Genomic DNA, 26,231 nt, shown 5'->3' with positions numbered 1-26,231 from the left:
CTGGCGATGGAGGAGGCCAAGGACCTGCATGTCCTTGGCAGAGTGGGAGGGAGAGTTAAAGTGTTCAGCCACAGGGCAGTTGGGTTGGTTGGTGCGGGTGTCCCAGAGGTGTTCTCTGAAATGTTCCGCAAGTAGGCGGCCTGTGTCCCCAATGTAGAGGAGGCCACATCGGGTGCAGCGTATGCAGTAAATGATGTGTGTGGAGGTGCAGGTGAATTTGTGATGGATATGGAAGGATCCCTTGGGGCCTTGGAGGGAAGAGAGGGGGGAGGTGTGGGCGCAAGTTTTGCATTTCTTGCGGTTGCAGGGGAAGGTGCTGGGAGTGGCGGTTGGGTTGGTGGGGGGTGTGGACCTGACGAGGGAGTCGCGGAGGGAGTTGTCTTTCCGGAACGCTGATAGGGGAGGGGAGGGAAATATATCCTTGGTGGTGGGGTCTGTTTGGAGGTGGCAGAAATGAGGAAGGATGATATGATGTATCTGGAGGTTGGTGGGGTGATACGTGAGGACCAGTGGGGTTCTGTCCTAGTGGCAATTGGAGGGGCGGGGTTCAAGGGCGGAGGGCGGGAAGTGGAGGAGATCCACACCTCCCTGCATTCACCCCCGCTCTCCCTCCCCGGCTACAAATGTTTTTCTCATTTTAAAGGGAAACTCTTCAGTACAGAAAGAGGCCATTTGGCCCATTAAGTCTGCACTGAGCCTCCAAAGAGCATCCCACACAGACCCAGCACCCCACCCTACTCCTGTCTCCCCACATTTTATTTTGGCTAATCAACCTCGCATGTACACCCCTGGACACCACAGACAATTTAGCATGGCCAATCTATCTAACCTGCAGATCTTTCAACTGTGGGGGGAAATCAGAGCACTAAGCAGAAACCCACACTGTCACAGAGATAATGTGCAAACTTCACACAGAGAATCATCTGAAGCTCGAATCGAACCCAAGTCCGTGGCATTGTGACGCCTGTTCTATTTTATAATGCAAATTAATATATCAGAGAAAGAGTTTCAGAATAAAAAGTAAATGTAAATTATTCATTAATCAAGACGAAGAGTAGGTGCTAGGCAAAGTTGCGTGAGAGTTTCTGGAAAGCAAGACAACTCGGATTCAAGTTATTGAGCTAAAATGGAATATAGGGGCATTGAAAATTGGAGCAGGAATAGACCATTTGGCCCTTTGAGATTGTTCCGCCATTCAACAAGATCATGGTTAATCTGGTCGTTGACTCAGTTCCTCGTTCCAATTTGTCCATAACAGTCCTTAACTCCATTGTCTGTCAAAGTTCAATTTAACTTAGTTAATGCAAGTTTTGAAATTTTTAAAAAACATAGCTCCACTACTTATCCAAGATAAATGTTATTTTATTAGTGCTCTAATAGATCAGTCAATATACATTGACTTCCACAAAGCCATTTGGCACTGTCTAATCACATCATGATTTTTAGAGGTATCCTGCCATAACCTTTTGTTGAGACTGGCACTGCTTTTCTTCTCTTTTTCTCATTTTTGGTTTGAAATTGTGAATGGCAGTTGAGCATTTAATTTTGAACAGCGTCTTGTTTCAAAACAAAAGAGAGAGAACAAAAGACTGATGTTTGCTGTTGGGAACTGGCCTGGAAAGATAATGCAGGTTAATTACTGCTCTGGGAAAACGATAGACAATTACTGGGACACTGTTATACTCAGGGGCTGGCAGTTGTTTGGAGATTGAATTGGTCAATGAGCGAGGACTGATGCTGACCAGAGAACGTTGAAAAATAATGAGAAAACAAAGCTGGTTCTGGCTGAGGCATTTTGCAGGCAATTTTTGCTTTAGAAGCTGCCAGGGCTGGGAACTTAACTTTTGGTTTTGTTCTCTATTGCTATTCTCCAGCTATCAACTTGTTGAAAGTACCAAGAAAAAAATCTCCTTCACCAAAGATATGTGAAATCTCCGCAAGTCTGTTGTAGCTGTTTGCATCGACTGGTGTCTTCAGAATTCAAATAAGATATAAAATCCTATATTCTGTAGTACAGCCCTTTGCCAAAAGATTTCATGAAGTCCTGACATTCATCATTGAGATAGTTGTCAAACTCACAAAGTATGATTTTTGTTGTTATTTCTTAACTGTGTTTGTCGGTGGGTGAGTAGAAGTTTATGTTCAAAGATTATAGATGTTAATTTGATTGCTTTTTAGGTTATATGTGTTCTGCTAAAGTTACATTCTTAATAACAAATTGTTAATTTTATTTAAGTTGTAAATTTGGTGTTCAAGATCTGTTATTTGTAAAGTCTGGAACAATTCTTGGGAACAATTGAGGAAATTTTGAGGGTCATTGAATGTTTTAATTTTGCTGTGTTGTGAATCCAGTGATAGGGAGGCTGATTTTGTTTGGTATTTTGTCAAAAATTCTCCTTAATAATGTATTCAAGAACCTTCTCTACGACAGATATTGGTTAACACATATTGTGTCCTGTTTTCTGCCTGCATCCTTTCTTGAATAAACATGTTATATTTGCTATTTTCCAATCCACTGGGATCCATTCAAAATGTAAGGAATTTTGGAAGATTATAGCCAATGCATCTCTTATCTTTGTTGTCACTTCTTTTACGAATCAAGGATGAAGGCTATCTGGTCCTGGAGACCTCTTACCCTTCAGTCTAAAATTTTCCTAGAACCTTTTTCCTAATTGTGGTGATTGTTTTAAGTTCATCCCTTCTTTTCCCCTTGTGAATGTCAATTATCTTTAGGATGTTTTTGAAGTCTTCCACTATGGGGACAGATACAAAATACCTGTTCAGTACTCCTACCATTTCTCCATTTTCCATTATCAGTTCCCCAGTTGTGCTGTCTACATGATCACCACTAGCTTTTGTTACTTTTTTCCTATTCAAGGACTTGCTGAAATTCTTACTATCTGTTTCTCTATTACTAGCTAACTTTCTCCCATACACCACTACCTGCCTCGTAATTAAGCTTTTAGAAATTCTTTGCTGGTTCTCAAAGTCTGTCCAACTCATTGGCCTACGCTAATGTTTGTATATTTGCATCATGTTTATTTCAATTTCATACTATGTTTGACTTATTATTTAATGATGGATGACACATCCTTCTCAAAAAGCTTTTCTTTCTCAATCAGATAAATCTTTGCTGAGAGTTATTTAATATCATAAACATCTGCCACTGTAACCCTACTCTTCTATCTTTAACCTAGTTTCCCTGTGCACCTTAGCCAGCTCTGTTTTAATACCCTCATAGATACCTGCATTTAGATTTAAAATGTTGACCATGTGTCCACACTTCTTCCTTTCAAACAGAACATGAAATTCTACCATCATTGTCACCACAGTCAATTAGAGGCCCCTTTACCATGAAGTAAAGTCCTGTATCATTACAATGTCTGGGATATCCTGCTGCCTGATCATCCCTAGAATGTACTGTTCACAGGAATTGTTTGAAAGCACTCTATGAGCTAATTTTCAAAGATATGTTTTATCAGTCTGATTCTCCCAGTTGATAACTAGATTAAAATCACGCATGGTTATTGCAGTACATACCTTACATGCCCCATCTATTTCTTGCAGTGTGCTGTATCCAACAGTGTAATGACTGTTAGGTAGTCTATACACTACTCTGAAAAGAGACCTCTGATCTTCCATATTTTTTATCTCAACCTAAACTGATTCTGCATCTTGACTTTATAAATTATAATCAATGCTCATTATTGAGCTCGTGCTATATTGAAGAAACAGAGTAATCCCGTAATGTTTTCCTAGTTTTCCATCAGTTTGCAATGATAAATACCCTTCAACATTCAGGTACTAACTTTGGTTAACTTTCAACCAAGATTCTGCAATGCCTATCAGGTCATACATATTTATCTCTATCTGTGCTAACAATTCATTTCTTTCATTACAAATGCTTTGTGTATTCTGAAACAGGCCTCAAATTTTTTAAACCATTTTTGCAGTCTCTGGCCCTATCTGCTGGTGCACGTCCATGTTTATACATTCTCTTCTTTATTTCACAGCTTGGTAATCATTTCCCAGATTGCTGCATGGCTCCATCATTTTATTGTTTCCTTTTTAGTTACCATATCACCCCTCAATTATTCCCTTCCTGAGTTGGAGTGGAAGTTGGAGACACTGCAATACACAAAGGAGGGGAAAACGCATCTTAAAATTAGCAGTAGAATGAGAATTAGGTTTTATTGTCAAGAGCGTGGTGTTGGAAAAACACAGCAGGTCAGGCAGCATCCAGGGAGCAGGAAAATCAACATTTCGAGCAAAATCCCGTCATTAGGAAAGGGCTTTTGCCTGAAACATTGATTTTCCTGCTCCTCGGATGCTGCCTGACCTGCTGTGCTTTTCCAGCACCACACTGACTCTGATCTCCAGCATCTCACTTTCGCCTAATTAGATTTTAGTATGACGTGTACTCAAATACAGAGTACAGTGAAAAGTGTACAATGTTGCCACACATGGCAGCATCATAGGTACAAAGTACCTAGTTACAAATCTTAGGTATTGAAATAGACTAGGTACAAAAGTAGAGAAATAAAGAAAAAAGTTAAAGGTTCTACATTACAGTTCTTCATTGTACAAATTATGGAAATAAAGAAATAAAGTTAAAAAATAAATATTACAAACTTTCTCTCGGTCTGCAGTCTCTCCATGCTAGGGGTTTTCTACACATCTATAGATAGTTTCAGACTTCAGTCACACCTCATGAAGAGATATAGAATCAGAACAAAGATGCTGTGACAAATAAGGGGAATCAAATTGAGACAAAAAAACAAGAATTGCCAAAATTGACCCTAACCAACAAACACAATAGAGGAACTTTTCTATTTTATAAATCTAAGGCTGGCTTAAACGTGGGAGAGACATCTGCTCAGGAGATGGGTCTACTTTCTCGCACAAGTCCTTTTTAAAGCTCTTTATGTTTTCACGCGTTGGTAAAATGTGGCGGATGGGCACCGAGTTCTGGACCTTGCTCAATTCTTCCAGGCACCATGTTTAAAAGGTGTCCGGACTTTACTTCACTCTGCAAGCCTGGGCCACAAACAGATATCGACTCATTATTCCACCCTGAAGATGTCCGAAACACACCAGAAAAACAGCCCACACTTCAATGGCACATCCCAAAACTGCTCCAGCAACATCCACAAGAGAAAGGATATGATATTTCCCAGGGATGGCAATAAAAGGTTATTCCAAGTGACCATGGAAGCCTGAACCAAGATGCGTGAATCAAAGGAGAGATTGATTACAATTCTACAAGAGGATGAATGTTCCCTTGCACCCTGCCAAGATAAGTGTTACCAACTATCAATCTTCCATTCCCCTATGAATATGAGTTAACTTTGTAAGGTTGTCAATGTACAGGACTGTCAGTCACAAGATTGGGTGTTAGACATCTCCCTCAGATGATTGATGTGCAATCAATGCATATCACTTCATTGCACCACCCAATGTTACAATATAAGAATCAGAGTGCTATTGCCTCTTACATCTGCCAAGACTCACATGACAAAGAAAAGGAGCTCCCACACCACTAGTTTGCTGGCCTTTCTTTATAAAAAGGAGAATCTACACCTCTGAGAGCTTCCAACCAAATGCCTACATGCAACGTAACTATGAAAGTGGCTTCAGAATGAACACTTCACAGGAATATCAGGCATACAAATAATGTAGTTTCATTGACTTTCATCAAAACTAGCTGTTTGCCGTACTGATCAACCTTTTAATTAGAGCCCTTTAACTCCTAAGTTCTGCCACACTACATTTTGCTTAACACAATGAGGAATGACATCTCAGTTTGCATCTATCAATGCAGGAATAGTCCTCATGTATCCATGCTGGTGTCTCTCAATGCTTCTCTCTGTACATACATAGATGTTGGGAGGGGGATGCCTGACATAACGCTCCTAACCATCTTCAAGAAATGGGTGAAAAATTTTGAAGCTCACAATGGAAATATGCTTATGCTGAAAGGGAGAGCCAATGTATCCAGCCATCTAATGAAACATCCTCCAAACAGCTAATCCCAGCTGCCCATCAATGAGTAACATCTTCAGAGTGGCAGCTCTTGACAAGAACAAATCATTATCCTCCTCTGCAGTCTCAAAATCCCAAACTCAAACAAGATGTTGACAAAGAAGAGCCCCAACCCCTGACCCATTTCTTCCATCCCCTTGCAGCATGCCTCTGAGGACCCAACCTACCCTCCTTCAGAACAAAGACAGTCAGCTCAGTGGGTAATGCACCTACATGAGATTTAGGTCACATCCTGGTGATCACCGAACAGGCAGGGAACAGCAGCTAGAGGAGGAAGAAACATCTAAAATTTCTGTGCAACTTAAGATTTGAACACACAGATAGCCCAAAGATCATAAAGTAGGGATTCTTTATCTCAGCGTAAGGAAAAGCCTGGGAACTATAGACCAGTGAGCCTGACATCGGTAGTTGGTTAGTTGTTGGGGGTGATTCTGAAAGATAGGATTTACATGCATTTGGAGAGGTAAGGTCCAATTAGGGATAGCCAGCTTGGTTTTGTGCAAAGGAAATCATGTGTCACAAACTTGATTGAGCTTTTTGAGGAAGTAACCGAAAAGATTGATGAGGGCAGAGCAGTAGATGTTGTTTACATGGATTTTAGAAAAATCTTTGATAAGCTTCCGCATGGTAGACTAATTAGTAAAGTTAGATCACGTGGGAGTCAGGGTGAGCTTGCCAATTGGATACAAAGTTGGCTTGAAGATAGGAGACAAAAGGTAGTGGTGGAGGGTTGTTTTCAGACTGGAGGCCTGTGACCAGTGGAGTGCCACAGGAATCGGTACTGGATTCACTTTTGTTTATCATTTACACAGGAACCTCAATTTTCTGAGTAACACAGGCAGGGAGTATTGTGTTCAGATAATCGAATATTTGGACAATCAAATGCCGAATAACAAGCACTCAGACCTTGCGACCTTGTCCAAATAATCCAAAATTTGGATAATCGAATGCCGGATAATCGAGGTTCCTCTGTATATGAATGATTTGGGTGAGAATTTAGGAGGCATGGTTAGTGTATTTGTGGATGACACTAAAACTGATGGTATAGTGGACAGTGCAGAAGGTTATCTAAAAGATCTTGATCAACTGGGTCAATGGGCTGAGGAGTGGCAGATGGAGTTCAATTTGGATAAATGCGAGATATTGCATTTTGGTAAAAGGAACAACTTATACACTTATTGGTAGAGCCCTGGGTAGTGTTGTCAAACAGAGAGATCCAAGGGTTCAGGTACATAGTTCTTTGAAATTTATACCACAAGTAGACAGGGTGGTGAAGATGTGTTTCAGAATGCTTGCCTTCATTGCTCAGACCTTTGAGTACAGGAGTTGGGACGTCATGTTGTGGTTGTACAGGACTGTGTGGCCTCTTCTGGAGTACTGTGTGCAGTCTTGTTCACCCTGTTATTCGAAGGATATTATTAAATGGAGATGATTCAGAAAAGATTTACCAGGATGTTGCTGGGAATGGAGAGTTTGAGTTACAAAAATAAGCTGGCTAGTCTGAGAAATTTTTTACTGGTGCACAGGAGATTGAGGGGTGACCTTATAGAGGCTTATAAAATGAGGGGCATAGAAAAGGTGAACAGCAAGGGTGTGGAATGAACTGCCAGAGGAAGCGGTGGATGCAAGTACAGTTACAAAATCTAAGACAGTGGTAAGTGCATGAAAAGGAAAGGTTTAGAGTGTTTTAGGCCAAATGCAGACAAGTGGGGCTAGTTTAGTTTGGGAACATGGTTGGCATGGACTGGTTGTACCGAAGGGTCTGTTTCCATGTTGTATAACTCTATGATTCAATGACTTTGGCATCAGATCACTACAAACATGAAGGAAAATTAAAGATCAACAAGGAAGTATTTACATGGAGTGAAACATGTGATTAGATTAAGGAGCTGTCTGTCTGATTTTTCTTCCCATGAGCCCTCATTCCCCCAAAGATACCTTTTTCCCAGAGAGGGTCTGTTCAACTGAACTAGCTGCCATCCCTTACCACGACCACCCATTGCTAAAGGTCCTGGCACTGCTGCTCAATTTTCTCTGGCCAGTGCCCTCCTTCACTGTCACCACCTGTTGCTGGAGGTTTCATTATATTTGGCATTTGGACCACAGGAGAACAGGCCACAATGAGCCTAGTATAGATGAGGAGCTTCTAGACTTGTTCAAATCATGGCAGTGTTCAGTTGGTGAAACTGTTACCACTGAGCCAGAGGGTTGTGAGTCCAAGTCCAATCCTAAGTTAAGAATTTGACAATCCAGCTAACACTCTAGTGCAGTGCTAGGAAAATGCTGCACAGTAGGAACAGCCAGCCTCAAACCAAGACCCTGTCAGGTGGACACTAAAGACCTTCTGACTTGGTCATTAATGAGCAGGGGTACCAGAAATCATACATAGACTTGAAGTACCCAAGTAAATTCTAGGACAGAATGCAATGTGGGAAAATTTAAGATGATGCAATTTGGCAGGAAGAATAAAGGTACTGAATATCATTTATTTGGAGAAAGATTGCAGAAAGCTATGATACAGAGGGATTTGAAGGTCCTTGTGTGTAAATCACAAAAAAGCTAACATACACGTTCAGCAGGAATATGGAATATTGCCCTTTATTTCATAGGGGTTGATACATAAAAATAGGGAGCTCTTGCTAAAACTGTACAAGGACCGGCTAGACCACACCTGGTTTACTCTGAGCAGTTTTGATCAATTTATCAGAAAACCTGTCCTGGTATTGGTTTACTCCAAGTCAAGAGAAGGTTCACTAGGTTTATCCAAAATTCATTTACATGACATGGATTTTGCTGGGCAGGCCAATATTTATTGCTCACCCCTAATTGTCCACAGGGCAATTAAGAGTCAACCACATTGGTATAGGTCTGGAATCACATATCAGCCAGACCAGGTAAGGAGGGGCTATTCCTGACAAACAGCATCTGCAATCATTATATTCTTAATCCCAGGTATATTTTTGTTGAATTCAAATTCCGTGATGAGATTTGAACTGGGTACCCAGGACTCTCTGGAAAATTACTAGTCCAGTAATAATACTATTAGGCCATCACTTCCCCTATATTACATATAGAGGCATTGTCTTATGAGGAGAAATTGGGCCTGTACTCATTGGAATCCTGAAGAATGAGGAGCAATGTTGTTGAAATGTACAAGATTCTTAGGAACTTGACAGGATAAATGCGTAAAGATTGTTTTCTCTTGTGAGAGAGTCATGAACCAGTGAACATAATCTCAGAGTAAGCAATTTCCCACTTAGGACAGGAGTAAAGAGGAATTTTTTTTTCTCTCAGATTGTAGTTTATCTGTGGAATTCTTTACCACAGAGGGCTGTTGAGGCTGGGTTATTAAGTATATTCATGGCTGAGGTGAACACATTTTTAATCAGTAAGAGTATCGGGGTTATGGGGAGCAAGGCAGGAAAGTGGAGTTAAGAGAAGAAGGGCTTATGCCTGAAACGTCGACTCTCCTGTTCCTTGAATGCTGCCTGACCTGCTGTGCTTTTCCAGCAACACATTTTCAGTTAAGAGTTATCAAATCAACCATGATCTCATTGAATAGTGGAGCAGACTCGATGGGCTGAATGGCCTATTGCTGCTCCCACGATTTGTGGTCTTCTAGTTCTGTCCAATGTCACAGTTCCACTATATCTGAATATCCATGATCTGGATGGCAGCTATCATGGAGTGCCAAGTCCTGTAGGACAACCAGTTACTGCTGAATGAGCACTCAAACTTCATTCCACCACATGGGCCACAGATGCTTTCATTCACCAGCTTGGCAAGGAAGGGCCAAGGAGTCATGACCTCCCTCCTGGTGCCCCACCTCCTCAAAGAGTGAGGCACCAATAGGGAAGAGGAGTAGCAGGCAGTCCCTGAAGAATTATCACTTTGTGACATTCTGGAGCTGCACTGCTGAATCAATGCCTGGGGTCCAAATGGTTCTAGGAGAAAGTGAGGACTGCAGATGCTGGAGACCAGTGTTGAAAAATGTGGTGCTGGAAAAACATAGCAGGCCAGACAGCATCCGAGGAGCAGGAGAATCGACGTTTCGGGCATAAGCCCTTCTTCAGGAATGATGCTGGTGTGCCAAGCGGGCTGAGATAAAAGGTAGGCGGGGGGAGTTTGAGGGAGGGACGCTGGGAATATAATAGGTGGAAGGAAGTGAGGGTGAGGGTGATAGGCTGGGGAGGGGGTGGGGTTGGGGGCGGAGAGGTCAGGAAGAAGATTGCAGGTCAAGAGGGCGGTGCTGAATCTGGGGGTTGAGACTGAGATAAGGTGGGGGGAGGGGAAATAAGGAAGCTGGAGAAATCTACATTCACAGGGAACACCTCTGGGACACCCGCACCAACCAACCCTACCGCTCCATGCCTGAACACTTTAACTCCCCCTCCCACTCCGCCAAGGACATGCAGGATGCCTGGAGAAAGAGCACCTCATCTTCCACCTAGGAACTCTCCAACCACACGGGATGAATGTAGATTTCTCCAGCTTCCTTATTTCCCCTCCCCCCACCTTATCTCAGTCCCAACCCCCAGATTCAGCACCACCCTCTTGACCTGCAATCTTCTTCCTGACCTCATTCTGAGAAACATTCCCTTGAGAGCAAAAACGTCTCTATTCCACAATTGTCTATTATTTGAGTTTCCACAAACATCCATTCTCAAGTCTAACCGCAATCAGGTTCTCACAAGCTTATCAGGCTTGTCTCATTACTGCCCTGGCTCCCACAGTATTCTCCATCAGACTTACCTTCTGCCTTGTCGAGGGAGACAGAGGAGAGAAAGGTGGACCTGTCACTGAAGTTTGCATATCCTCACTGAACTAATGTCGAATTGCGGAAACCTAGTCTGGCAAGTAATGGAGTGCTCCTCCTCAGGAATCAGGAGCACACCATCTGAAGATAAATTGTCTCTTCAATGATGGTACTTTCAGCAATTGGGACAGCATTAGTCTGAGGGTTTTGTATTGGGGTCATTAGCCATGCCTTCTGAACCCACTCCTTGCCAACAATGAGCCAGCTAAGCATGCCTGTGATCCCCCTTACTTAATATCCAGTTCCCACGCTTCAATGTCCTTGTTTCCCCCATCTGTGTTACTGTCCCCTTTCATCCCAGTCTGCTCCCACCATCCTCAAGATCCTCCCATTTCCCCCAATAATTATGCCATTTAAGGTGAATAGGCTGAATACGCTAGGATTATTTTCCCTGCAGCGTTGAAGGCTGAGGGGTCACCTTATAGAAGTTTATATAATTATGAGGGACATGAAGAGGGTGAATAGCCAGGGTAGGGGAGTCCAAAACTCGAGGACACAGGTTTAAGGTGAGGGGGAAAGATTTAGAAGGGACGTAAGAGACAACTCTTTCATGCAGAGGGTGATGCGTGTATGGAATGTGCTGCCAGAGAAAATGGTGGAGACTGGAACAATTACAACATTTAAAAGGCATCGGGATGGGTATATGAATAGGAAGAGTTTAGAGGGGGATATGAGTCAAATGCTGGCAAAATGGGACTAGATTAATTTAGGATATCGGGTCAGCACAGATGAATTGGACTGAAGGGTTTGTTTCTGTGCTGTACATTTTTATGATTCTATGAATCTGTAAGTTGCATTCCCTCACTTTCCTTTCCATACCGCCTATCATCCTGTCCACCTGTCTGCTTCATTCCCACTTTAAATTAATGTCCCTTTTGGGGGAATTGCAACTCATTTTAAGTTGAGCCCCACTTGCCCACTGCTGAGAGGTTTGCAGTAATCACCCAGTGTGGTTAAATGGTTTAGCAGACCCAGACTGTGCTCAGCACTAGCATCATCATCGTTTCTCTTCAGAAAGGCAGATTGCATATGATTTCTCGTGAGCAGATCAAAGTGGGAAGGCTTTTTCCTTTACACTGTAAATGGTCAACCAACAAAGCAGATTGATTATAAAGGATCCAAATCAGTGAAAAAGATTGTACTCACTGGAGCATGGAGGAAGCAGACTGCCCTGTCAGCTCCACTTGTATGTATAGTTGGGTTTAGAAACACACAATTCTTATTTCTGGCTGACATGTTTATGCCCACTAATCTAGTTCCAGCAGGCTGTGATGTTAATGAGTATTCATGACTTGCTAATGAAATCAAAACAGTGCATAACAATCAAGGTCAGATATCACCAGTAACGTAAAAGATTCAGTGAATTTAATGGCAAAACTTTAATCCCCTGTCCAGAAGCTGAATTTTTGTAATACACCAAAATAAATTTTCCTGCCCATTCTTCACAGAGCTCTGAAAGGGCTGGGAAGATTCCAATCAATGTATTTACTAAATGTGAGGAGAAGGAGATAGATTTTTTGCAGGACTGCAGGAATGCATTCCGTGGCATTTTGGAGCAGGAACCTATTGAAAGGGGGAAAGAGGAGGGCTAACATGAAGTGATAGACCTGGGAGGTTGACTAATCTGGGGGACTGGTAACACCTTTTGAATGCAGGATTCAGAGTCACCCATGGAATGTTGCCTTTTCAGTACCAGGGCAGAGATATCTCAACTGGCTTTAAGGAATGTTGGAGAGAGATGAGGAGGATCCAGTTGTTAAGATCCACGTTGGAATCAACAGAAGTTGCAGTATACAGTACACCCTGTTTGGAAATTACCAGGTACAACGAGCTAAATTAAAGAACAGAACATCATTTTTGACTAATGCACCCAATCCATGTGAAATAGTTATAGACCTAAGGACATCTGGATGAAGGAGTGTTCAGCACTTTGGTTTCATTTCACAAGCCATTGGTGCAAGGTTTGGAATGGAATAGGGTTGATCTGATGGAATAGGTTCTGACTGAACTCGGTCCTAGAAGAACAAGCCATGTTAGATTTGAGCCAGGGCCCTCCCTCAACGAGATGGGACTGAGGTGTCTTTGTGATAAAGTGGGAAAATCTGTGAATGGACTCAAAAACAAAAGATATTTAGGAGATGTTCAATATACAATTGAAATTGATAAGCAGTAACTCCAAGGAAGTGCCCTGGATCTGTTCTGTTTGTTGATCAGTCGGCTGGTTGGAGGAGTAGCAACAGCTAGATCTGGAAGGCTGCAAAAGAGAGTGGTGAAACCATCAATGTGGTTCCGATACTATCCCTCAAAGCCCAGAAAGGAACACAATGCACTCAGATCCCTGGAGATTGGTAAACTGGTTATGGCCTTGATGCACTTCCCTTTCGCGCTTCTCTGAGCTATCACATTTTTTGACTATGAGACCAGGGACCTCATGCATGCCTTCTTGGAGTTATCATTTAGCCCTAGGATGGGTGAGGAGGGTTAACAGTTCTTTTACCAGCATCAAATTTTCAGTCCTTGTCTCCATCTGCAGGAGGAGAACATCTACGTGCTGTACCAAGCTGCCTGGTCAGGAAGACCTCTCCCTAGACCTTTCAGCAGCTTCTATTGAAATATTGACGGAGAATTGTGAAAATTTCTGGGACAAGCAGGTCCAAGGATATTGGTGGCTCTGAAATGTGAAGGTAAATTTACATTCTCAGTATCCAAGTCTAATGTCCAGTACAAGGAAATATTTCACACGTAGCACCTGCCTCATCCTAGTTTCGGGGCTAGTCACCACTGTCAGTGCTATGATTGGTGAGTTTATTTACTTCCCAGTAATTGATGATGTGTACCCAAGACCCATCAGTTTCTTAAGTGGCCTTATTGGTGAGTTATTGGCAAGTTATTGGTCACCGCCACAGTGTGCACTACTCATTTCTTCAACAATCTAATAGCCCCTAGCTTCTGTCTAATTTAGTTTGGCCAGTTTTCTGTCAGCCATGTTCTCTCCAGAATTTAGAATATCCAATTTTACTTAGTTTGACTCCTTCCAAAAGGGGAAGAATGCAATGGCTCAGGACCATACTTAATTGAATCTGTTGCCCACTTGCTTTAGCCATCAGTATGACAGAGGTATACCCTTAAATATACCACAGGAACTAGCTACTTAAGTCAACTGTGCAGGCTATCACTTTTTTGCTGTCAAAGACTTGCAGCCAGTCAGCCTCCTCCTCAAACTTAAGATGATTGTTTAAGTAACCTCCTTGAAGTTAATGTGGAACTTATATTTGACTGATAAAAAGGCAGGAAATGACACTTAGAGTCATAGAGATGTACAGCACGGAAACAGACCCTTTGATCCAAACTCGTCCATGCTAAGTGTATAAGTCCTGCTAGGATTTGTTTTCCCAAAATGCAGCACCTGACATTGATCTAAATAAAACTCCACCTGCCACTCTGCAGCTCACTTGACCATCAAATCAAGATCCCATTGTAATCTTCTTCGCTGTCCACTGCACCTCCAATTTTGGTGTCATCTGCAAACTTACTAACTATACCTCTTCTGCTCATATCCAGCACCAATTCTTGTGGCACTCCACTGGTCACAGGCCTCCATTGAACAAATGATGGCAATGAGTGATTAACCATTCAGTAACTTAATCAAGGGCATAAATTGTAAAAGTGTGACTTGAGTTGTGCTGATAAAATATGGATCGCAACATTAAGTTTCTACCTTGTATTAATTCACAGCCATCTGTAAACTTTTAGAATACATTGTAGTGATTTACCATTACTTGCTAGAATTTGCTAGCCCTATACTGATATGTAACAACACAGCTGCATGTTTTCAAATTATTTGCACAATTTCCACCATCATTGCATTATGATAAGTAGCAGCTGCACAGAAATTCCAGTCATTGAACATCTGGATATTATGATGACTAGTAACCAAAGACCGGTAACCACATACCTAAGTTATTAAACAAGTATAGCAGGACAGATAACTTAGTAGTGGGGAAGTTACAGATCAAACAAACAGGAAAACTGAGCAGTAAAACTTTTAAAGACCTTTATGCAAGACTTTTGTCCAGCCCTGCAGGGATGAAAATCATCTGCTGCAACAACTTCATTGCACCGTCCATTAAGGATGGTATATAGTCCAGGTTTTGCACAGGTCCTATACCAACCAGCAGTCTCCAGTGAGAAAGGAACATCGCAGGGGGAGAGGATTCTGGTCCTACTTTTAATGAATTCCATTGCTTGAGGTCAGAAGGGATACAGAGCTCCCTGAAATTTTATAACTTAGAAGTTTTTGTGGCTACACATGCATTTTTCAGTTCTATTAACCGATGTCTGTCATTTCAGAGGCAGGCAACATGCCAAATTTGTACTGCTTGCTAATTTGCATAATTATCGCTTGAATCCAGCTTTAAATGTGCTGTTGAATGACTTTGTGCTCAGCAGGGGGCATAGACTTGAGCTAACTGGCACCACTTAAAGCTAGCCTGAACTGGTATTGAACTTCTTAAAGAGGAGGTGTATTCTAGCAGGATCAGTTGTTGAAGTGGTTTGTAAAAGGGAGAAAAGATCATTTTGGTGCACCTGGACAGAGAATATGTTTCAAAGTTGGGTAACGCTGCATTGGTCACCTTGTTGGAAGAGGTGGAGTGCATGGGAAATGTGTATCTTTCGAGGTCCTGGAAACTGTCCAATAAAAACTGTACAAAAGCAATGAGTGCAGATAGGTCACTGACATAAGTGAAGCCCTGAAGACCTGGGTGCAGTGCCACACAAAATTCAATGACCTCACGCAAGGGGTCAAGGTCAAATAATTGATTTTCAAATGCCACATCCTACCAAATGCCATTAATGTCAAAGTGCCACACTCCCATTTACACCATTAGCAATAATGCCGATCAATTCCGATCATATCAAACTCACACATTTCACACTACAGCAGATATCAAAACGACACCTCACAGTTTATACACAGGACAGCTCTTCACCCATGACTGGTGCGTACCTCAAGCAGATTACAGCACAGTCCTTTCTTTAACAAAAACACAAATTTCTGGCAAAACTTTCCAGCAGGTGGAGAAAGTGGAGTTGAAATTTTGAGTCCAGTGACTCTTCATCAGAACAGTTCTTTCTTCCTTCTGGGATAAGTTCATGAATACCCAAAGGCAGCAGGAGCTAAATTGTAGGTGCAGGCACAGTGAATGACCTTACCCCAGTGGAGGAGGCAGTGGTCATCATCACTGGAGTTACCATCACCGAGACCATGGCCAAAGAAGGAAGGGAGGAAGGTCTGAAACCAGAGGAAATGACCGGACCTTCATATTTTATACCCTTTCTCACATCTTACTTCCCAATCATCCCACAATCTCTTCGCATTCACAAGGTCCACAAGGTGTAAGCTTCCATCGCTTTCTTCCTTGACCCCCAACATAAAATTACACTGAGCCTTTCCTTTTTCAGATTCCCAAGAACTGTAACTTAGCCAGGTCAGGGTGGGAGGGCAAAAGATGGAAACACAGGAAGACGATGATTAAAGGGAAGACCATTAACAGCTCACACTCACAGCCATCAGCTCAGGCACTGGCATGGAGCTGAGATAGAAAGAGACAGGATCAGCTGGATTGGGCTGCTGCCAGGGCATGGTGCCAGCTCACTGGAAGGCAAACTCACAGATGTTCAGCTGCAGTGGACTCAGAGAAGCCCACCCCAGAGCTGTGGAAGAAAGGATGTTGCCAGGGTTGGAGAGTGTGAGCTTTGTGGAGAGGTTGGATAGGCTGGGATTATTTTCCATGAAGCATCGGAGGCTGAGGGGAGTGACCTTATGGAGGTTTATAAAATCATGAGGGGCATGGATAGGGTAAACAGACAAGGTCTTTTCCGTGAGTTGGAAGAGTCCAAACTTTAGGGTGAGAGGGGAAAGATTTAAAATGGACCTAACTGGCAACATGTTCATGCAGATGGTGGTGCGTGTATGGAATGAGCTGCCAGAGGAAGTGGTAGAGGCAAGTACAATTGCAACATTTAAAAGACATCTAGGTAGGTATACGAACAGGAAGGACCAGATGCTGGCAAATGGGACCAGATTTATGTCAGATTTTTGGTCGGCATAGATGAGTTGGACTGAAGGATCTGTTTCCATGCTGTATATCTCTATGACTCTATGCCTTGAAGAAAGCTGAAGAGTATGCAGATCAAAATGCTGGTGCATTGACCTGACTGCCAACAAGTGTAAATGCAATGTCGAAGTGCATGGAGGTTCCTAATACCCACTTGGCACAGAGCTTTTCAACCAATCTTTCTAATGTCGAGCCACGCTGAGCACAGCTCCACATCTAATCATACACCAGCGTCTGCTGGCCTCAGCTTCCATTATTACAGAAGTATGTCACACTGAATGTCAGAGTGTGGAAGGTCAGTCTTAAATCATGCAAGCTCTCCTTACAGAGAATAAGGGTGATTTCCAGATTCCCACCACCATATGAGTGGAATCTTTGCTCATATACCCTGTAAACTGCCTGCCCCTTACCTTAAATCAATGCTCCCTGATCACTGATCCATCTATCAAGGGAAATAGTTTCTACCTCAGCCCATTATAATTTTATCCATCTCAATCATGTTCCCCCTCAGTCTCCTCTGCTCCAAGGAAAATATCCCCATTCTGTCCAATCTTTCTTCATAACTAAATCTCCCAAACCTAGTCAACAGTCTGCTCTTCACTCTCCATGCAATCATATCCCTTTGAAAATGTGGATTCCAGAGCTGCCAACAATACTCTAGCTGAGGTCTAACCACCATTTTATACAGTACCAGCAAAACCACCCTGCTCTTAAACTCTATGCCTCAGCTCATAAAGGTAAGTATCCCAAATGCTTTCTTAATGACTGTATCTGTCACGTCATTTTAATGGACCAGTGGGCATGCACCGCAAGGTTCTTCTGATCCGTGATGTTTTCCAGGGTCCTACCATTCACCACGTATTCCCTTATCTTGTTTATTTTGCCCAAGTGCATCAATCCCGACTTATCCAGATTGAAGTCCATTTATCACTGATCAGCCTTTCTGACCAGACCATCTATATCCTCTTCTACTCGAAGGCTGTTCTCCTCACTTTTTACTGGTCCATCAATTTTTGAATCATCTGCAAACTTGCTGATCAACTCTCCTACATTTAGTATTAATTGTTTATATAAACCACAAATGTCAAGGGTCCCAACACTGACCCCTGCCAAATCACACTAGACACAGACTTTCAATCACAAAAACACCTCTTGTCCATCACCTCTGCTTTCTGCCACTCAGCCAATTGTGGATCCAATTAATTACATTTTCTTGGATCCCATGGGCCATATCTTCACTAACAGTCTCCCACACAGGGGCTTATCAAAATTCTTGCTGAAGTTCAAATAGACTATCAAATGCATTGCCTTCATCTACACACCTGGTTGCCTATTTAAACAATTCAGTCAGGTCGTCAGACATGACCTTCCCTTAACAAAACCATGTTGACTGTTCTGGATTAATGTCTAGATTAGAATGTTGCTGGAAAAGCACAGCAGGTCAGGCAGCATCCAAGGAGCAAGAAAATCGAACTCTCGGACAAAAGCCCTTCATGTTTCCTGTTGAAGCGCTTTTGCCTGAAACGTCAATTTTCCTGCTCCTTTGATGCTGCCTGACCTGCTGTGCTTATCCAGCACCACTGTAATCTGGACTCTGATCTCCAGCATCTACAGTCCTCACTTTTGCCTTGTTCTGGATTAATGCCTGCCTCTCCAAATGCAGATTAATTCTGTCCCTCAGAATTGCTTCCTACAATTTCCCCACCACATAGCTTACACTGGCTGGCCTGTAGTTTGCTCATTATTCCCTTGTCCCTTCTTGGCTGTCCTCTAGTCTTCCAGTGCCTCTCCTGTAGCAAGAGAGGAATTGAAAATAATTGCCAACATCCCTGCTATTTCCTCCTTTCCCCTTTTACCCTTTTACCAGCTCTGATGAAGAGTCACTGGACTCAAAGCATTAACTCTGCTGAGTTTCTCCAGCAATTTTCAGGTTTTACCTTTATTGTAGTTGTAAAATACCTTAGGATTTTCCTTTATTTTCCCTGCCATTATCCTTTTATTGCACCTTTTTTTGCACAGAGTTTCCTTTTTAAGTTCCTCTTTGCACATTCTCTAGGGCTTCTGCTGTTTTGAGCTCTTGGTTTCTACCATAATCCTCCCTCTTTTTCTTTCTCCAATCCTGCATATCTCTCAATAGCCAGGGTTGACTGGATATGCTGGTCCCACCCTTTTTCTTCATTGGAACATCTTAGCCTTCTACGCTCTCTTTTTCTTTCTTGAATGTGTTCCACTGCTCTGACAGATTTACCAAAAGCTATCTGCTCCCAGTTCACGCTGGCCAAATCGTAACTGATCCTATAAAAATCAGCCTTCGCCAGTTCAGAACTTGTATTTCAGGCCCATCTTTGTGGATTTCCAAAACAACCTTGAATTACAGAGGTATGATAGTTGTCTGTAAAATGCTGCCCCACTAATACTTCAACAACTTGTCTGATTTTATCACCTAAAATTACCACAACTGCCCTCTCTCTTGTAGAGTCTTCTACAGCCTTCCTGGATGCATTTTAAGAAATCTGTTCCTTCTAAACTTTTCACATTATGACTACCCCAGTTAATGTTGGGGAAGTAAATCCACCAATAGCACCACCCTATTACTCTTAATCTTCTCTGAAAACGGCCTCTATATCTCATCTTCTATTTCGCCTGACTGTTCAGGGAGAGGGAGGCTGCTGTAGCACACATTCATAGCAATGTAAGTGTTCCTTTTTGGTTTTTAAGTTCTACCCACAAGGCATCATTCACAGAAGTCAACCCTCCTTACTGCTGTAACTGATTCCCTGATCCATATTGCAGCACCTCCTCTTTTACCTCCTTCCCTGTGTCAGCTGAAGACTCTGAATCTTGGAATATTGAGCTTTTAATCTTGCCCATCTCTCATCTATGCCCCTGCATCAGCCATGACATCATCCTGCCCATTTTAATCTGTGCCCTCACTTCATTTGGCATGTTCGTCAGACTCATAGAGTCATCAAATCATAGAGCTATACAGCATGGAAACAGACTCTTTGGTCTAACTCATCCATGTTGATCAGAAATCCTAAATAAATCTCGTCCCATTTGCCAGCATTTGGCCCACATCCCTTTAAACTTGTCCATGTTGACCAGATAACCTAAATAAATCTTATCCCATTTGCCAGCATTTGGCCCAAATCCCTTTAAACCCTTTCTATTCATGAACCCATCCAAATGCCTTTTAAAAGTTGTAACTGTATCAGCCTCCACTACTCCCTATGGCAGCTCATTCCATACACGCACCACCATTTGCGTGAAACAGTTGCCTCTTAGGTCTCTTTTATATCTTTCCACTCTCACCTTAAAACTATGTCTTTAGTTTCGGACTCCACCACCTTGGGGAGAAGACTTTGTCTATTTACCTTATCCATGCCCCTCATGATTTTATAAACCTCTATAAGGTCACCCCCTCAACCTCTGATACTCCAGGGAAAATAGCCCCAGCCTACCCAGCCTCTACCTATACCTCAAACCCTCCAACCCTGGCAACATCCTTATAAATCTTTTATGAACATTTTCAAGTTTAACAATATCCTTCCTAAAGCAGGTAAACTAGAATTGCATGCACTATTCCAAAAGTGGCCTAAACAATGTCCTGTACAGCCACAACATGACCTCTCAACTCCTATACTCACTTCTCTGTCCAATAAAGGCAAGCATGCAAAACACCTTCTTCACTATCCTGTCTACCTGCAACTCCACTTTCAAGTAACTATGAACCTGCACTCCAAGGTCTTTTTGTTCAGTGACACTCCCCAGGACCTTACCATTAAGTGTATAAGTCCTGCCCTGGTTTGCTTTTCCAACATCAGCACCTCACATTTATCTAAATTAAACTCCATCTGCCACTCCCCAGCCCATTGGCCCATCTGATCAAGATCCCATTGTAATCGGAAGTAACTTTCTTTACTGTCTATTATACCAGCAATTTTGGTGTCATCTGCAAACTCAGTAACCATACCTACTATGTTCACATCCAAATCATTTATATAAATGATGAAAAGCAGTGGACCCAGCACCGATCTTTGTGGCACACCAGTGGTCACAGGGCTCCAGTCTGAAATGCAACCCTCCACCACCAGGTCTTCTACCTTCCAGCCAGTTCTGTAACCAAATGGCTAGTACCCAATGTGATCTAATCTTGTTAATCAGTCTACCATGAGAAACCTTGTTGAATGTCTTGTTGAAGTCCATATAGATCACATCTACCACTTTCCCCTCATCAATCCTGTTTGTTAGTTCTTAAAAAAACTCAATCAAGTTAGTGAGGTACGATTTGCCATGCACAAAACATGTTGACTATCCCACATCAGTGCTTGCCTTTCCAAAGACATATAAATTCTATCCCTCAGGATTTCCTCCAACAACTTGCCTACCACTGATGTCAGGCTCACTGGTCCATAGTTCCCTAGCTTTTCCATAACAATTTTCTTAAATAGTGGCACCACATTAGCTAACCTCTCAGCATTAAAATAAATACCATTCAACTTTTCTACTCCCTTGTACTTTAACTGGCCAATCAATTCTGTTCCTTTCTGATTCACTGACTGTTTATTCTAAATTTGACCATACATCTCCTCCTGCTGAACCTTCCCCTAGGATCCCAGCCTCTGATCCGACTCTAGTCCATATGCTATAGCCCATGTTTGGCCAAGAACATACCATGACTAGGCTTGCACACAGTTTATAAGCCAGTTCTATATATTCCTGGTGGATTAACTCCACTCCATGGAGGATCATTGTGGATAGCATCACATTCACAAACACCCATTCCCCCCACCACTAATGCTCAGTAGCAGCAATCTTTACTGTGTACAAGATGAACTGCAGAAGTTCACCAAAGATCCAAAGACAGTGCCTTCCAAGTCCCCAACTATTTCCATATAGAAGGGCAAGTACTGCAGTTACATGAGAACACCACCACCTGCAAGTTTCTCTGCAAGCCACTCACAATCCTCCTGCAGATGTATGTTGTTTTCTTTCAGTGTCACTGGGTCAAATCCTGAAAATCCCACCCTAACAGCATTGTGCAGCTATCTACAGCAAATAGACTGCAGCAGTTCAAGAAGGCAGCTCATCACTACTTTCTCAAGGGCAATTCGGATAAGCAACAAAAGCTGACCCAACCAGTGACGCCCATGATTCACAAGTGAATTTTTAAAATTACACCCTGACACTGTGTTGCAGTTACTTTTATGTCTTTTGAGGTATATTCTCAAAGCATAAAACAAATATGTTTTCAAATTCAGCTTTCTGCTGAGAAGGGTGAATGATCTCAATACCTTGAGGTTCTGATCCATCATAAAAAAAAACACATTTCAAAATTGACATGAAGCTTGGCATCATCATCTACCCCTATCTACCCCTGTGCCTACTTCCACCAAATAATTTCTGGATACATGCAAATGCCCTTCTGAAAACAAATATTGAATGTAACTCACATCAAGAGTACACATACACCATGGGCATTTTTATTTTGCAAACTAAACTTCTCTTCAAGCATTAAACAATGGCTACCATAGATCTGTAGGGCAGACCTATTTGGGAACACATTGTAGGAGCATTGTGATGTTCTGGAAGCCACAGTGCTCACTGGCATGCAGAGCTAGGATGACAGTAATCTGACCTTCCATTGCAGCAAGAATGGATGTTCTTTGTGCTGCAATGAAAGCCGAGACATCAGCCATCAAACGCTGCACTATGGGTGAATCTATAAAAACAATCCTGCAGTTGGTCACAGTTTCCATGCTGGACCGAATGGGCTTCAGGCTTTGAGCACATTCCATTGGCTCCTTCACATTGATCAGAGGTTTTCAGGCAGGCATCTTGATACAACAAAGTTTGTTTTCAATTCTTAATGACATTTTTCTGTACCTGCTTCATCAAATTTCTTACTTCAGTCATCCACACCAATCTCGTGCAAACTGGCAACTATGCAATTTCTGGCCCCTGGCTTGTTGTAGAGCGCATGAAACATCTACCTTCTAAGATACGGATAGAGTGTGTATTTGAGTTGATATCTGAGAATGTGAAGATAGCTTGTCTTCATTATCACATTGGCAGGTTACAGTCCTTGGATAATGTTGTGATAAGGGGAGAGGCGAAAGTAAGAAGTAAATGTTTAGTTTGTCAGTGGTTGTTCAGTTAGAGGAATGCGTGCGATGAGAGAGAAGTGATGTGAGAGTAGAAAGACCAGACATGGAGATGCTTTCACTTTTCAATAACATCAAGCATTACTGGTGACTAGGGCCTCTGGTGTAGTCCATCCCATAATGGCCTCATACATGAGGTTGACGGCATTTTTCTACCACTCCACTTAATCCTTCATATCACTGGTTGTGAGCCATCTTCTGCTCTGAGAGACAGGAGTATATTAGTGAGCAGCATGAAATCTATTCAGGCACTGTGACTGTCATTGTTCAATAGTTCAAAAGTTTGCAATGTGACAACTTTGTGTGAAAGTGAGTTGAAGAAAATGAAGGTAAATGCTGTGTTCTAACTGATAGAGATCATTGGTAAATAAGTGATTGAAGTGCAATGAATTGAGCAGTGCCTAAGGTTACTGATGCAGTTGGTAGGATATTACATTTGAACATCCATTTGCTGATCTTGTACAGTCATATGAGATCATTAAACCTCCTCCTAAACTCATCAGTACTCTTGGAAGCTATACTCCTGCTGTTGGCTGCCTTTGCTGTCTCTTGCCTCTGTCTTCTGAACATTTATCCTGAGAATCTCTAGCCACCATGACAAAGGGTACAGGACATCTCTCCTTTCTACCCTTTGAACCAAAACTTAAAGTGAAGAATCTGAAATTCTTGCTACCCACCCTTACCTGTTGTCTTCCACTCTATTCTTTTTTGTCATCTATTTTTCAATCTTTCCTAAATCAGACTCACTGAACAGTAACTTACAGTACCTAACACAGCCACAGTACTCATCCTCCCTTTGAGAATTAAGCTGGCATGAACTTGTGCAAAGTAGCTTTAAGTCATACTGGCCACCCGCAACACTCAGTCCCTGTGTGATACCTATAACCAGGGAAAGTGTTTGCTTATAGAAATTATGAAGACGGTGTTTTGAATGCATACCACTCAACCAGCAAGAGTCAATCACATGTCACAACCCTCAAGCCCATTTTTGGTAGTGAAATAATTTGACCTTCACCACAAATCTTAGTCAACCAAGACACAATATGCTGTGCCAGTTTGTTTAATTCCCAGTTCCTCACACAGTTAATTATTTATCAACTGACAGTCTGAGATTCTCACACTCTCTGAAGCCTGACATCATTGCCAATATTAATGAATTCAAATCTTTCGACATTTCTGCCTTTAATAAGCATGCACGCAGCATTTCTTTCCGGTGCTGAAGTGTTGACATTCCTACGTAATTGGCTACTAACATTTTAAAAAGACATCTGGCGACAGTTAGAATCACCCCGTAGCTCTTTTCAGCCAGTTTTGCCAGTAAGAGTATCCATGAGGATTACAGTTCAAATTTCTTACCGTTTCATGTTTTGATTCGGCAACCTTGGTTACACATGAAGCTGAAACCTGAAAGCCTCACGATCTTTCCAAGGACATACCTCCCACTGATTCTGCAGAAGTCAGGTGCTGGCTGTCTACCACATAGACCATCAGAGAGAAAGGCATGTGTCAGTCTCTGTTTCTGGACCACAAGGACACAGATGAAAAGAAAATCCAGAGAAACTGGACTCTCAACTCTCCACCATAGAAATGCTAGGTACAGCCGCCTTCAATTAGAAGAGTTAGTTAGACAAAATAATACAAGTGGGCTCACACATGAGTTTTACTTTACATCAAGTTCCTGTCAGGCACAATCATCAAGGGAAGGCTTCTTTGTGAACCTTCTAACCCAAAAGCAGGGTGTTTTATATATATACATACTTAATTTATGCTTAGGTCCTGTTGGACTAATTAATTGACAATGAGACCAAAAGAAAAATGCAATGAATTAAAGTTTTAATGTGGAGTCAAATGAACTAGCTCCAGGATTTAATCAAAACAAATCATTGTTGTTGCTGTGAACTTTGCCTCGTAAAGCTGCTTCAATGCCATGATGCCACACAAAGCACACAAACTGGTTCACAATATTGAAGAACAGCTACACCCAAAGGATACTTTGCAATACATGGCAGTTTAGTAAGATGTCCAATTCCTAGTGATCCAATGGAGGTGAAGTGACCCATCTGAGGTACTTTGAAGGATTTGGACAGTTGCTATACATTGATCCTTTACTTGAAGAGTTAGGTCCCCACACATGAGGAGGGATGCATTGCATTGGAGGTAGTTCAGGGGAGATCACTGGATTAATTCCAGCGATGAGAGATTGTCATGTAAAGACAGATTGAGCAATTTAGGCCTATACTCTGTGAAATTTAGCAGAATGAGAGAAGATTTAATTGAGATATATCCAGTGTTAAAAGCAATTGACAAAGTAGAAGTAGAAGGGATGTTTCCCCATGTGGTACAATCGAGAAGGAGAGGTTTTAGGATAATGGGTAACATAAGAACATAAGAAGTAGGAGCAGGCGGAGGCCATCTGGCCCCTCAAACCTGCTCTGCTATTCAATAAAATCATGGCTAATCCGTTCATGGACTCAACCCACTTACCTGCCCACTCACCAGAACCCTTAATTCCTTTGTTGTTCAAAGATCTATCGAAAGTTGCTTTAAAAACATTCAATGAGATAGCCTCAACAGCTTCACTGGGCAGGGAATTCCAAAGATTCACATCCCTTTGGGATAGAAGTTCCTCCTCAACTCAGTCCTAAAACTGCTTCCCCTCATTTTGAGGCTATGCCCGCTAGTTCTAGTTTCAGCCACCAGTGAAAACAAACTCCCTGCTTCTATCTTATCTGTTCCCTTCATAATTTTATATGATTCTATAATATCGCCACCCCCCCCCCACCTCCAATTTTCCTAAATTTCAATGAGGTTAGTCCCATGCTACTCAATCTCTCCTCATAAGCCAACTATCTGAGAGGTAGCAGATTTAAAACAGCAATGAGGAGAAGTTATTTCTCTCAATGGGTTGTGAATCTGTGGAATTCACTAACCCAGAGTTTGGTGGATGCAAGAATTGAGTATATTTGAAGAGGCGATATACAGATTTTTAATGAGTTAAAGGTTTACGGGGAGTGGGTAGGGAAGTGGAGTTGAGGCCATGATCATACTGCATGGCAGAGCTAACATTACTATTATCAGGTGATTACAAGA

Source organism: Chiloscyllium plagiosum, unplaced genomic scaffold, assembly GCF_037043375.1.
Source record: "Chiloscyllium plagiosum isolate Xiang-an unplaced genomic scaffold, Cpla_swu_hap1 HiC_scaffold_36, whole genome shotgun sequence".
Lineage (NCBI taxonomy): Eukaryota > Metazoa > Chordata > Chondrichthyes > Orectolobiformes > Hemiscylliidae > Chiloscyllium > Chiloscyllium plagiosum.
This window is presented reverse-complemented; position numbering follows the sequence as displayed.